The 15,389-nt window shown below is 42.4% G+C and overlaps 1 protein-coding gene across 4 annotated transcripts in view; it reads right to left on the bottom strand.

Moving 5' to 3' along the window:
- The window catches only part of VTI1A (vesicle transport through interaction with t-SNAREs 1A), a 122,993-nt gene that overhangs the window by 60,848 nt on the left and 46,756 nt on the right, over nt 1-15,389 (bottom strand). The window lies entirely within an intron of this gene.

The raw sequence follows: 15,389 nt of genomic DNA, 5'->3' as shown, positions 1-15,389 counted from the left end.
TTTAATGTGAATTACTCATTAATTTACTTTTTTTCCAGGTGTTTTGGAGAAATAAATGATGTATTTACACACGCGTAACCTAGAACCTTGTGGGCAGATCGGCCCCATTCGGCCCCCATCTACTCTGCCCTAGGCAGGACCTTCTTTGAGTAAAGCCCCGTCCACATGTCACGGACCCCATCTGCTGAGCACTTGGACGTCACGTCACGTCGTCCCGTCTCGGAGGTATCTGCGGCACGTGATTGCCTGTAAATGGGCCCCAAGCAGCCCAATGACCAGCAGTGGCCCCCAGGAGCCCCATCACCCCAAAACAAGAGACCCGCGCCATGTAATGAGGCATGAGGGCAACTCCGAAACCTGCTGCCCCGGGCCAATATACCCAGCTGGGTGGAGGGTCAAAGACAATAAAAAAGTAAAAAAATATCAGAAAAACAGTAATATAGAAATCTAGTGTCCATCCTCGGTCTTAAATTGGAACCCGGAGGAAGATGTAAAGAAATAATATCTAGAAGGGCATGGAGCGACCAGGAACGACCTGGGGAAGGGCAGAGGATTCTCCACCACAAGCTCCATGTTGGCACGATGGAATACACGCCAATACACCACTGGGCCAGTTGGCCGGATTTGATTTGCCCCTCCGAAAGCTGCCCCTTCTCCTCTTCATGGTGCAATTTAACCATTTTTAAGGAGCTAAAAGCAATAATGTAGCAAACGTTTCTGGAAAGACCTATCGTTTCCCCAAAGAACAGCGAACTCCAAGCTGACCAAGTCTTTGTTCGCCATCGGCGAGGAAGGAAAACGCAAATCTTAGACTCTTATTGTCTTCCAACACCCGGCGAGGGGCACGGATTTGCGTATTGTGAGTTGTATAGAGACAGAAGAGGCGACTCGGACCGGAGCCGGAGCTCGGAGGGTTACGTCGTCTTTGTTTGTCATCTTAACTCGCGATTGCACCTTAGCTGCTGCAATTCAAGCGTAAAAATACTTTGTGTTCGGTGCTATATAGCACTGCCAGTGACCCCGTAAATCCTTAAAACAGACCGCCCCCCCCTCCTCGCAGTAGATAATGCCAAGTTATTGCAATGGGACGCTTTTTATTTTTTTTGTAATTTATTTCCCTAAACTGATTAAAATTAAGCCGCTGATCACGTGACGATGGAATTAGCACATTTCCGAGAAGGGCCAGTTTTCCCAGATCCCATTTTGCGTTCGTGTGGCTGATCCGTACGCGGGGGAAATTCTAATGACTTTCCGAGAGTTTTTTGATGTTTCTTCTTTAAAAAAAAAAAAAAAGGCGGCACAGCCTGGCGTTTGTGCGGAAGGTAGATATGAAGCCTGTGAGAAGCTGTGATTGAGGACGCGGTGACATCGCAACCGTTTTTACCGATAGGATCGGTGTCATTTTCCTCTCAAACGATAAGGAGCCGCGCTGACAGCGCACGATTAGGGGAAGGAAGAGAAAAAAAAATCTAAATGATTAGAAAATTCACTTTTATTGAACAAGGAAGAAATGATAAACAGTTGAGCCTTTGGGGGAAATGGAGCAGGATTTTTTTTCAGTGTTTAAAGAGATTTAAGGCAAAGATTTTTTTTTTTTTATAAATTATAATTATTATTTTTTTTTACAGAATGACAAAAAGAAACTATTTAATAGCACAATTATACCATTATTAAATATACTATTACACTAATATATATATTATACTATTTAATAAAGTATTTAACAGCGCTCTCATTAAACATAACTAATAACAGTTATATGTATATACAATCAATGAAGGTTTTTAAAATTAATAATTTCTAATATTCCGTTGTATTACAAAAAATAATAGCCCTCCTGTATTTTAATTTTGTATAAAATATTACATAAAATTTACAGAGGATAGTATATAAAATATTATATATATATTTTAAAACAATTACATTATATATATATATATATATATATACATACACACACGTATATAAAATTATATATATAAGTAAAAATATTAAAAAAATATATATATTTGTAACAAATAATTTATAATAAAAATGGATTTTATTGGCTATAGATCATAAAAAATATCTTTGGTCCTAACGCAGATTATCTGTGTCTATCGCTCACTTATCTTAAGGAACCTGACACAAGGTGGCCGCGGGATAAACATGGCGGCAGATGCTGGCGGCTGGAGATGCGGAAAGCTCGGAGGAAGGATAGAAAGCAAATATTGATCCCTTTTTTTTTTTTTTTTTTGAGGTTGAGACGTCTGAGCCCTTGTGTGTTTTTTTAGTTCACAGAAAGGCCCTTTAACCCGGCCTCTGGTGCTGAGAACTAACGATATTCATTCGAATCTGAAATTCTTCCTTGAAGTTAAGGAACCGCTGAGAATTACGATGTCATAAAAAAAAGTCAGAAAAAAAAAATAATAAAGCAGAATTTCCTGGCATAATTAGCGTTCGCTGGTCACATGCTAACGGCAGAGGTTGAAGTCAGAGATAGGGGGTTCTGTGATCTTAGAGGTTTTTACTGGCTTCTCACGAAGGGTTAAAGCATTAAGGGTCCACTTGAGCGGAAACGAGCCAGCAGTGGCCCTCCGGCTCTTATTCAAGCCCCTATCACACACATAAGCTGGGCTGATGGGAGTTGTAATCCTGAAACAAAGGCTTCTCTAAAAGCAGCTTAGATGTTTACGGAAAAGAACAGTCACGTTCCGCAAATGGAAAAAGAGAGCGGTCTTACATACGTGTTACATACATGTTCTTCCGGGATAAAGGCTTTAACGTCCCAATTTTAATTCTAGATGCCGATTCTGAGTACAGAAACGCAAAATAAGGGGCATAAACTGAAAGCTTTTAAGAACGCGTGTAAAGAATAACGTCATAATTAATAATATATATAAATGAATAATATCATTTACAGAGGACCCCCCCAATACATTGTTGCAGAAAAGTTCTATATTTTGTGGGGTTTTTAATCATTATTTGTGGCTGTTAAAAACTAGGTAAAAATAAAAAAATCACTATTTGGGGGAGAATTTCATTTTGTGTATAACCTAAAAAAAAAAAAAAAAAGTCTTGGGATTTCCAACATTCCATGAAATTTATAAAGAAATCGAATATCTGAAATACTGAAAGACTCAAAGACTAGATTTGGTTCATATTAGTAAATACACCAAAGTAATAATTAATAAATACACCAAATTAATAATACTCATTATTAAAATATCTGATTTCAAGGCACAGTTTTTTTTTAATGTTTAAACAATAAAAATGATATGTTCTAAAATCTCTCATAAAATCCTATATTCTGTCTAAACACGTTAAACTATTTCTTTAAAACAGACATCTCTGTATCATTTTCCCATCTTTTACGTTCATGTCTTTACATTCTACGGGCGACGATTCACATATAGATACGGACCCGGTACAGACGGCCTCATCGTCCTAGAAATATTAACTCGATCTCTTACAGCTTTTCCTGTTTTGCTGGATTTTTTTTTAAACAAATTTCAGGCTTTTTTTATTTTCTTTTTCTCATTAAAAATGCACATGGCATGTTTTGGGGGATTGAGAGCCCCTCTTTATCTAACGTATCCGCTTGACTTACTCCGTCAGATCTAGTTCTGTCAAACCCTTTGAATGTAGGGACTGTTAGGAGTGCTGCGGAAATCGTTGGTGCTATAGAAATAAAAACTAATAATTATAAAACTAAGATAAATTGTATTTCTACGGACCTGTTAGGATGAGCTATAAAAAAATAATAAAAATAAATAAAAAATAATAAAAAAAATAAAATAAAATAAAACTAAAAAAAAAAAAAAAAACAACGAACGGAATATCAATGGTTTAAAACAAAGATTATTACATTTGCCGTCATTGCTCAGAATACGTTCTTTTTTTTTTTCATGGCGGCACCTAGCGGCCCCCCGCCATCTGTGTCAAAAACCCAGCGCCCTGCGGGAATGTTTTTTGTGCGCAATCACAGAAGTAAGGTTTCTGGTTCAATTTCAAGTCAAAAGTAAAATAAAGCGAAGTGGGAAAAAACCCCCAATATTTTAAAGCTTCTCGATCCGGGGAGAAATCTGATCGCCTTGTCATTGTCATTTTTGTTTGTACCAAAACACAGTGAATTCCGGGAATCCGCCATCGGGCCGGCGGAAGGAGGCACCGGAAATGCTTTAGTATCTGGATATTATTTCCAAACCAATTGTCAAAATGCCTTGAAACATAAAAGCGGGGCGCGAGGGCGCGGACGCTCCAAAAACACATATTTATCACCAAAAAAACAAAAGTTTATTTTATTCTAAACTGTTCCCGCATCAAACAGGGGGGCTGACAGTGATTTTTTCCCCCGTGTTTGGTGAAAAGGGATTCTCGGCAGTAACATATTCCCCGCAGCATTTCCGTGTCAGCCGCGGCGCGGAGCGAGGAGCTCGAGGGGAGGCGGAGGCGGCTCGGCAGTTTGCATTTGAAGTGTGAAGCAGGCCGGACGTGAGGATTCTTCGCTTACATACAAGAAAGGCAAAGGGTTTCATTTATTGTTTTCCTTGCAAACAAGTCAATGTTACATTATACAAACCAACAAGTACATAAAGGATCCTTATTTTGGTTCACCGATGAATAGTGGTAGATAAGTGGAACAGCCTCCCAGCAGAAGTGGTAGAGGTTAATACAGTGAGGGTATTAAACATGCATGGGACAGACATACGGCTCCTGAATCTAAGACGAGACCAACGACTGATTAAGGTTTGAGTCTTTACAGCAGGAGAAATGGGGGCCGGATGGGGCCGAAATGTTGGCAGGTTTTAGCACCAAAACGTCCAAATAGTGTAATATATTTGTGAATAATAGTCAAATAATCAGCCACAGTATTCTGTGACTTTCAGTAAGAGCGGTACAATGATTAATATATATAATTAGTTTAACCCTTCCAAAGCTAAAGCGGCAGAGGAGACACCTTGCTTTCCAAAAAGGGGGAGAAAATGCTGAAAGCACCATTTATTTTGTTTACAAATCCACGTGGAAGCTGTAATTATAACACTTGGCGTCTGTAACGATCAAAGCTTTGCGCCTGCGCTGCTGAGTCACCAGGTACCCGATCCTCCAGCCAATCACAGAGCAGCCCAAAAAATAAATAAAATAATAAAAGGTCTATAAAAAAATAAATAAAAAATTAAAATCTACAAAAAAGGTACGTCGCTTGTAAACATCGGGCGGAACGTGTCGGAAAAGCGGTTTCCTAATCTCCCATCAGTAAGATAAAAAGTTTCCCCCCTTTGACATAATAAAAGGTGCTTGTGAAGCGACGTCATGTGACAGCGGAGGGGGAAAGACGCTGTCGGGGGCTTCGGCGCATGTTTTGACAGAAGAACGGTACCTTAGCTAGTTGCTGGATCAGAGAGCGCCACTTACAAGAGCCCTAACGCGCCATTGGCACAGTAAGACTCAAAGCCCCGCTCGGCTTCAAAGAACGCGTCTCTTTCCCCCATTTTTATTTATTTTTTCCCTTTTCCTTTCTTTTTAGAGCGCTTTTGGTTCGCTGGTAAAGCTGCAGCCTCGATGTTCTCTTTCTTAACGCCGCCTCGGAAAATCAAAACACTTTAAAACAAACCGACGTGGTCTTTAATAAAGTCGCAGCGTCTTCACAGGGCCGGGACACCCTGCGTGGGGGCGGCCGGGGGGACGCGCGGCCTTTGTTGCGCTCTTCAATGAGCTCACAATTGAGATATTGGCGCCTTTGATTGACAGGACCTAATCAGCTTATGTCGGCGCTAATAAAGTCGGTAGCCTGTGGAGCGGGTTGCGAGGCCGAGGGCCGGCGTTAAGAATCCCTGCTTCTCTAGAACGGTGGAAACTAATCCCAGACGAGCGCCTTGCGTTCTGATCAATCGATTAAACACAGAGCGCCAGCATGCGCGACAGCGTCAGGTACCGCACACGCGTGTTACTCTCACGACATTTACGAGGATCGACAGATCGAGGATCTTGTGTAAATTATCTTCGAATGAATTCAGACGGCAAATAACTTTGGGTGGAAGCTTGCTGAAGCAAGAACACTGTTTTTGTTCTGGGTTGTCTAACGTTATGATGTCATAATCTGCTAAATTATTAGGATTCCGAGGATTGTGACAGTAAATGCATTCGAATCGTGATACATTTTCTGCAACATAGTTTTTAGCTACTTTTCCCGTTATGACTTTAGCAAAGTTCCAGAATAAATGAAGCTTCGCGGCCCCCGAGTGCCGCAGGAACAACCCAGGAAGAGATTGGAGGCAGATTCACAGAAAAGATTCTGTGAACACAAGGGGGTAAAAGTCACTAGAATGCGGCTACCCTCAAAAAAGTCATACTTACTATTACACACAGAGACCTAAAAAACACAGAGCCTGCCGGCAGATCGGCCCCATCTGGCCCCCCGTCTAGTCGCCCGTTTCTCCTGCTGTAAAGACTCAAACCTTAATCAGTCGTTGGTCTCGTCTTAGATTCAGGAGCCGTATGTCTATCCCATGCGTGTTTAATACCCTTACTGTATTACCCTCTACCACTTCTGCTGGGAGGCTGTTCCATGTATCTACTTCCCAAAAAGCCAAAATAAAGAGCTTCAAATTCAAGAGCCTTGTGTGCAGGCAGCATGAAAAATATCCTGCAGACGACCTTTAAGATAGTGTAATATATAGGTGGCCCTTACCTCGGTAAAGATGGAGCCCATAGCACTACATAGAGCCTCAGGTCAGTGAGTCAATGCTCACCTTTCTGTGTCATGCGTCATGCTCCCATACCTCCCAAGTGTCCCATTTCTAGTGGGATAGTCCTGATTTTTGAGCATTGTGGCATGGTGGGCTGGTCGGCTAAAACAAAGTCTGGAGTAAGGACGACATCCTAACACCGCCGTAGCAGATGCTCCCTCAGCCACCTTCCGTGCCTCAACTTAAATGATTCAACAGTTCCCAGCTATACGGTGGTTAGCCTCTAGGGGGCGCACATTCTAGGGGTACATTTAGATGTAGGGACTTTAGCAGATTATTTCTGATGAAATCGGGAAAACAGGCCTCACAGGGTTAGATTCTGGTTACAGTCATTGAGGGCAAAGCTACTCACTCTGTTAACACCTTGATGGGCAATATATATATATAGAACGTTCCTGTATATATAGAACATTCCTGTATATATAGTACGTTCCTGTATATATAGAACGTTCCTGTATATATAGAACGTTCCTGCCCCTGCAGCTCAGTTATTGTACGTTTGGCACGGCTGCTGCGATTAATGTTTAACGTTCACATTTCTTGCTAATTGGAAGATTCAAAAAAATTAAAAGTTATGTGTTTGTAGTGTCTTTGATGGGCGTGGTGACATCACGCCCACACGCTCATGAAGCTGCCCTGCCCAGTTTTGTTTGTGATGTTATCATGCAGCTACCCCGCCCAGTTTTGTTTGTGATGTCATAAAGCTGCCCCGCCCAGTTTTGTTTGTGATGTCATCAGTGGCCAAGGGCATAAATACAAGCAAACACTCTTAAACCACTCATTGCTCAGCAGAGCAGGCGAAGATAAGATGATAGATACGGATCTCCTCAGTCTTATCATTTTTGGATGCCTCGGCATCAATATTGTGCTTTTTATTATAATTTTGCTGGGAGCTCAAAGATCTAAACGTTCTCCCAGAAAGGATCACGAAGCCCTTCTCTCCATGAACATTTTACGTGTTGTTGGCAACATCAGTCATTCGTTGCTGAAGATGGAGGAGGCCCACAGACGCTCCCTGTCCCATATAACAGAGCGAGTCTCCGCTCTAGAAGAGCAGATAAGGGCAGGGAACAGAGAGGACAAGAGACAGCACAGAAAAGAGTCACCGAGACACCTTTACAGAGGCCAAGAGACCAGCAATGGACACTCTCGGATGTCATCAGAGAGAAGATCTCGAGTGGACTCGCACCGTCACGAAGAAAATGGCCACGGCTCGTCTCCGGAAATCAGAAGGCTGCAGGCAATTATGAACCAGCTTCTCAAGGAGAATGTGGAGTTGTCTCGGCGCCTGGATGAGAGGACTCGGAAAGCGTCCAGTCTTGAAGAACGTTTGGGCTTCAAGAAAAGGGACGCAGGAGCCGTGATGGAAAACCCTTCTGACTTTGAATCCTCGGGCAGAAGCTGCAGTTCAGATACACTTGTTGAGTTTTCTTAACTCCGAGTTCCTCGTGAACTGAGATCCATCATACAGATCCGAGTCTCTCCGTGACAGCCTGGCTCAGGCAAAGGAACAACGTCTGGAATATGAGCGCCATCCTTAGATCGCCTCACGAGACGTTCCTTCTGCCGCTTCCCGTCACCAACTGAAGCGCGGCAGCAGTATCCAACTATGCGGCGCTTAACATCTAAACAGCTTCAATCGATCAAAACCACCAACCTTCCATCAAAGAGCTTCTGGATCCAAGGAGAAATCCGATTGCCGTTTGGAGTCAAGAAGGAATTTTTTCCCCTGATGGCAGAACTGCAAGCTGCTTAATCAGGGTTTTTTTTCGCCTTCTTTTGGGTAGGAAGCTTGGGCAGAAAGGTTGAGCCTTATGTACTATGTGGCCAATAAAGTTCGATTATAAACAGAATGTACGGATCCTGAGATTTCTTTTCAAATAATTATTCTGTGTATGGATAACGTGATACGCGTCGAAATACTTCAATCTCATCGCGGCAGACTCTCGGGGGGACGGGGTAGATTCTCATGGTATGGAGTATGAATATGTATATTCTTGGGGTTGGGGGGGGTGGGCTTATCTTCCAAAAGGTGGGATAGGTTATTGGGGGGGGGTGAGGCAGATTATTGGGGTGATGGGTTAGATTTTTAGTGTGATTATGCAAGTTCTCAGTGTAATAGGGCAGATCTCAGGAGAGATGGGATGGTCTGGGTATGAATAGTTATATTATCAGGGTATCGGGGGCCCAAAATGGTCAGCTGTCCCTGATCCCTGCATGCCTGGTAGAAAGTATTACATCTTATTTTGGGTTAAAATGAAGACTGCGGGATGCTTTTGGTCTAAAGGAAACAATTCTGAGAACAGATACCATAAACAAACCTAGAAACACAGAACCTACCGGCAGATCGGCCCCATCCGGCCCCCGTCTAGTCTGCCTGTTTCTCCTGCTGTAAAGACTCAAACCTTAATCAGTCGTTGGTCTCGTCTTAGATTCAGGAGAAGTATGTCTATCCCATGCATGTTTAATTCTGCTGGGTGGCAGTTCCACTTATCTACCACTCTCGCCTTTCCACAAGTGCTGCCATTTGCAAAGTGCTTCTTCTTCTAATAAATAAGGATCCAGGCATGCTGTATTGCGTGTAAACCCTGGAACAGCGAGTCTCTTTCACCTGATCACCTTGGTTGCCAAAATTCAAACCTGTTTTACCCAAGTCCGGTAAACTGCCGCAAATCGTAAGCGTCAGGTGAGCTACATCATCACAAAACTTTATTAAACTTAACAGTGACAAAGCTAGTAACAAGGGAGAGCATCAATGAAGGTACGAGTCTTAACGAGTCCTAATCCCGCCGCACGGTTTACTTTAAAAAGAAAAAAAACACTGAAAAAGCTCTTAGCAAAATGAGGAAAAAAAATGACCAAAAGGGAAAAGTAGAAAGGAACTAAAAACTGCAGCTTTGTGTTCCTGAAGCTATTTGCAAATTAGCAATTAGGATTTCTTTTCCCTCCAGTTCAATAGCGGGAGCCATCGATCGGAGCGGCTAATACCGGCCGGGGTCAATAAGAAATCTCAGGGGTCGGCTAATCCAGAAACTGCGTGTTTGGCCACTTGCTCTGAAATGATTACTTCCACCGAAGTGATTTACCTGCGGGCTGCGGAGACATTATTCACGGACCCCTTATGTCAGCTCACCACGACCCCACACCAGCCGGGAGAAATAATCTGTCCTAATAACTAATAATAACAATGATAATAATAATAAAAATACTACAATTAATAAAAATAAAATAACTATACATTATACAGGGGGCCGGCTCGCTGATTCATCTATACATTATACAGGGCATCTCACTGATTTTACTATACATTACACAGGGGCCGGCTCACTGATTTATCTATACATTATACAGGGGCCGGTCACTGATTTATCTATACATTATGTAGGGGGCCAGTCACTGATTTATCTATACATTATACAGGGGCCGGCTCGCAGATTTAACTTCACATTATACAGGGCACTGCACTGATTTAATTATATATCATACAGGGGCCGGCACGCTGATTTCATCATACATTATACAGGGCACCTCACTGATTTAATTGTACAAGGTTGGCTCTGCATTTCTTACAGGAGAAGCTCCCCGGGTGATCCCTTTATAACGCAGAAAAAAGTCTGGGAATCAAAACGTCCATCTCTCCTGTAAAGGCCCTATTTAGTGAATAAGCCCCAGATGATTATAAGCGTTCCTCTGACTGTCCGGCGTCTCTTCCCTCTCATACCGTTACGAAGTGCCGTTAGTTTGCGAACGTTTCCTTCTGATGGCGGATCACGGTAACGCATCACCTGCGCCTTTTGAATTGGAACAGTTTAATATATTTCTTTATTTGCCGCCGGATGACAAATCTTTCCTTTTCTTTTTATAAAGGGAAAAAAAACATCAAGAAACCCAATTCTTCACACGGCATCTGAACGGATCGTTTCAAACAACGCGAAGCTAAAAGCCGACGCAGCTCCGCTTGATGTTGTCCTGAAAATAAAACGCAACCACATTGTAAAGGTCTGAGACGACACGATGCGGAACGACGCGAGAGACAGACGCTGGAATACAAAGAGCCATTAATCGAGACGCGAGGCGGACGCCAGAACCCGCCGGCTTCATACGGTCACTTCTAAACTCCCTTTACAGGAGAACTCACGGAAACTGTTTATTACTGGTATCAAGCAAAATGCTAAATATATTTTCTTTTTTACCCCAGTTGTAGTTTTTGCCTCATAATATAAATGTTTTCAGGCAGCTGCATATCAGCCGTTTGTATGATTCTCGCTCTGTTATCTGATCCCCGATCTACTAAACCCCCCGACTCCTTATCATACTGCCTGTGGGGAACAATAGAATGACTCAGTCTTAATCACCCAGACGGACTCTCTGACTAACGAAAGTCTATGGAGGAACAGACTTCATTAGCATCGCCATAAAGCATGAGCTCAGTGTGGGGTTTGAGCCGGGAAAGTCACCCAAAATATCACATGACTGACAGCAACGGCGGCTCCAGGTCTGCAGATAAAGTATGTTCGTACGCGGGCATTCCAAAATATATCGACATCAAACAGCCAATCAGCGGCAGGAATTGTTAGAACATGGAGACGGCGGATAGCTGCAGCTTCTACTTAAAGTAGGATGAAAATAACAGGTGTTTAAGCACACGGGGGAAATAAAACAGAACTCCATGCCGGAGGCGCTCAGTGTAACCTATGAGATCTTGTACTCTTTTTCGACTTGACTTCTCCCCCTCGAGCTCACATAACGCGCTTACAGACACCTTCGCTGCTATCCGATGCCCCTGACGGGGGCAGACGTCACTCAGGGAGAGTGCTTCATGCATCGTTTGGGATGCGTTTTAAGAATATAGGTCATATTAACATAATTCCTCTGTTAAAACCGACGGTTCTCTCCAGACGCGGCACTTTTACTCCAGAGCGGTTCCTGAACCTGCTGCTTGTAAGCTCGGGGCCCCTGGCTCTCCGAGAAGAAGGCGAATTTCTTTCTTCATCACAGATCCGCTACAAAAAGCTTTGAATGTCAGATTTTGATTATTAAGAAAATGGTTTGTAATTTATTTAACAAGGAACTATTTTTTAGGCTTCACAGGGAAGGAGATGACTTTCTCCTTTCATGGTACGGATTATCTTTCTTTAATGCGAAGGTCCTCTCCCCGCAAGCAGCAGCCACCATACCAAACATCAATTTCCCGAAACAAAGACAATATTTTAAAAATGTATAAAAATGGACAATCCGAGATGGTCTCAACAGGGTAAGAATTGGCATATGGACCATGACGGGCTTCTCGTTTTTGTCACGGTCTATAGAGGTCACTGTTAATGTTGTTCAAAAATCTATCTTCATCTCATGGATATTGCTCAAGGGCGTTTGTTGGACCCCATGGGCTTTAAGCCGTAAACATGGATGCCTTTAATTACCACCGACTGACAAGATCGTGAAGTAACACATGCCCTGGGATCCTATGGACGGCGGCACAAAGAGACCTTTGCAGTTGGCACTAACTTCTGCTCTTCAGTTGATCGGTTACTCTAGACCATGTTCTCATTGCCTAGTGTCTTCTCAATCAGCCATCTTGATGGTTCTTATCAACTAAAGTCATGGCGCGTCAGCATGCTTCCCTAGGAGCCCTCTGATGATATCATAAAAGTTATAATAAAAGTTATAATAGTAATTCTATCGGGAATATTAATTTCACCAGTCAGCAACATCAAGAGAATGACTGAACCCACCAAAGACGACTCTCTACGGGACGTAAAGCATGGAGATGGAGACCAAACCGTGGCGTAAAAAGCCTTATTTCTCGATCGATGAAGACGCAACAAAAACAGAGCCCAAAAGTCCGCTGTGTTCACACTTATGATGGGTTTTGTCTCATCAGCCGTTAGCATATCTTCTTCTAATGCCGTCTAATTGGCATATCCCTAGTCTAGTTGGGTTCAGATAGATTACCGTCATCCGGCTAATTGTTATAACAAAACACTACAAAGACACAATTACGGTGGGAGGAGGTTTTAAAAATAACAATGTCCCAAACTCTGATTTACTGCAATAAACGGAATGTTAAGCCGCCAATAAACACCGGGAGGTTAATTCACCGACGTGTAAGAGCGACAGCCAACTCGACTACACGCTTAACCCAAACACTTGGAAGACGAATGGGAACGATATCTACTGTCTCAGAAAAATATGATCCAATCAATTGTCCAATCATCAGAAGGATTCTATTGGTTGCTATGGAGGAATCCACATTATTACCAGCTTTTATTTATATAGCGCCAACAACTTACGCAGCACGTTGACCCAGAACCTCTTCTGAAGAATACAGTATGTCAGGGAGGCAGCCGGGACCAGAACAAATAAATAAATAGAATACATAAAAATGTAAAAACTAAAATAAAAATAAAATTTTAAAAAAATATAAAAAATAAATACAAATTTTAAAAAATATGAATGTTTTTCTGTAATTAAAAAAAGAGATATAAAAAAATTTACATTACAAAAATCTAGCAAAATTCCCACTGCCCGCCCGTACTTCTAAAGTAAATGCAGTAGTTAAAAAACCTCTTAAAGGTTTTCATTGATTCTGCAGCGCCGTACAGCAGGGTTGATCGGGAACATATTTTTTGTTGTAAAATCTTGTAATATACATCTGTTACAGAGACGCGCACGGCGTTACTTCTTGTCTGATTAATTAAAGGCGTGCGGACGGCTATAAAAGCGCAGCTCTCGCCGGTTTGTTACACCAGAGAACTTTCTCCTGCTCCTTGGTGTCCCCTCAGAAGAATCTCGCGGTCCCCCTCAGCAGGGATATAAATATTTTTCTCATCCTTCTCACTTACGATTTCCACGGCAGACATTCTTTTTCCTCCCATCGTACCAGCCTTTGAAATTAGAAACCTACCATGCTGTTCCCTGTCAGATGTGATTTTTCTATCAGAATCCGGGTAGAATTTTTTTTTTTTGTTACTTCAGACGTTGGTGCGAAGGGAGGAAACCTCGAAGGCCATCTTTGAAAACTGGATTCAAAGTTAGAAAAGAAATAAAAGGAGGGAGAGAAGTGCGCACTTTTAACTCCAAACCGGGCGGAGCGGAAGGCGAGATTCAAGGCTCGGGAACGCACTGATACGAGGACTCCAGCTGCAGACAGAAATTGCCTTTTTTTGCTTCAATTTAGTCCGGTGGGATTGTGAGCGCACTGCTAGTGCCAGGAGTGACTCCAGTCGGTACAACGCGAGGCGCGAGCTACTTCAACGCAAGCTCAGAAATACACAATATCGCCCAAATATATACGCATAGCGTTAGAGCAGGGAATACGATTGGCTGTTTTAATATAATTATTTCAGACGCCTGTTATTTTTGGGGGGATACGATAATAATAGTCACCGCTACAAACTTGATAAACATACAGTCAAAAGATGAGTTTGGTGGAGTTGTCGCTCTCGACGTCCAGCCAGCAGAAAATAAACTATGTGTGGATTTTGTGAGGCAGAGAAAGGGGGCGGGAACTTAGAGGAACAACATGGCTGCCTGCACGGAAGGACTCCAGACACTTAAAATATTATAAACAAAAACACGTATATTATATTTGTCAGTGGAACTGCTGGAATCAAAAAACATATTTTAATATCACGAGCCAGCCTCCAATCTTTGTGTCACTACATAATACATTTGGTATATTTTTTTTTTTTTTTTTTTTAGCTTTAGACCAGAAACAATATTCACAACAAAATATGTACATTTCACATATCTGGGCCTTAAAAGTCACAATTCCTATAGTCCAGACTACCATGTTGGGTTTAAGCAACAGATCTAGACTAAATAAACCTAAATAAACACTGGTAACAGATAAATAAGATATACAGTATATGTGCATTACAAACCCTCTCCATGATTATTCCTCCCCATTAAGTTATCTCTCCTCTTCTATTAAGCTGCTGATTGGCGATGATCGGTTCAGGCAGCCTTTGTAAGTGAGGGAGGAGAGTGGAGAGGATTGCGTACAGGAATTATGCTGACTTTTCAATTCAACTGCATACTATAGGTCTAGAATAAGGGGACGATCACCAAACCATGGGAAACCCGCTCCAAAAGTGGTCCCGTCCACAGCGCCATTTTTAAACACGTTCCCCTGCCAACGCCTTCTCGCAAAGCCTTTAGTAAGAAGGGGTCAGAAGGCAGCCGGGGCTCGGGGGTAACTTTGCCACTAAGGTGTCAGCTCCCTAATTCTACATAACTGCTCCAAAGACGCATTAATTCCCATTTCACATAAAAACGCCCCCGACACAGGTCCTGCGGGCTGAAAAGACCCCAGCGAGATACCTTCTGCCCAGTTTGTAAAAAGGAAACTGATTATTATTACTATTATTATTATAATTATTATTTACTCGTTTATATTGTATTATATCACACGTTCAAGTCTGTCCAATCTAACCCCCATACGCAAACCTAGCTTCACAAATACACATAAATCAACCTTGCCAAGAAAAAAAGAATTTTCTAGAATATCTCTTCCCCTGGATTAAAGCAAAGACCACCCAACAGCGCGCCGGGACGTGACCCCCCTCTGCGTTAAACAGCTCATCGCGTATTCCTTATTTCTGACTTTTTACACAAAATACCCCCGGCATAAGCCCTGCTACCCGCCGGACGTCAGTAAAA

Source organism: Spea bombifrons, chromosome 11, assembly GCF_027358695.1.
Source record: "Spea bombifrons isolate aSpeBom1 chromosome 11, aSpeBom1.2.pri, whole genome shotgun sequence".
Classification (NCBI taxonomy): domain Eukaryota; kingdom Metazoa; phylum Chordata; class Amphibia; order Anura; family Pelobatidae; genus Spea; species Spea bombifrons.
This window is presented reverse-complemented; position numbering and strand designations above follow the sequence as displayed.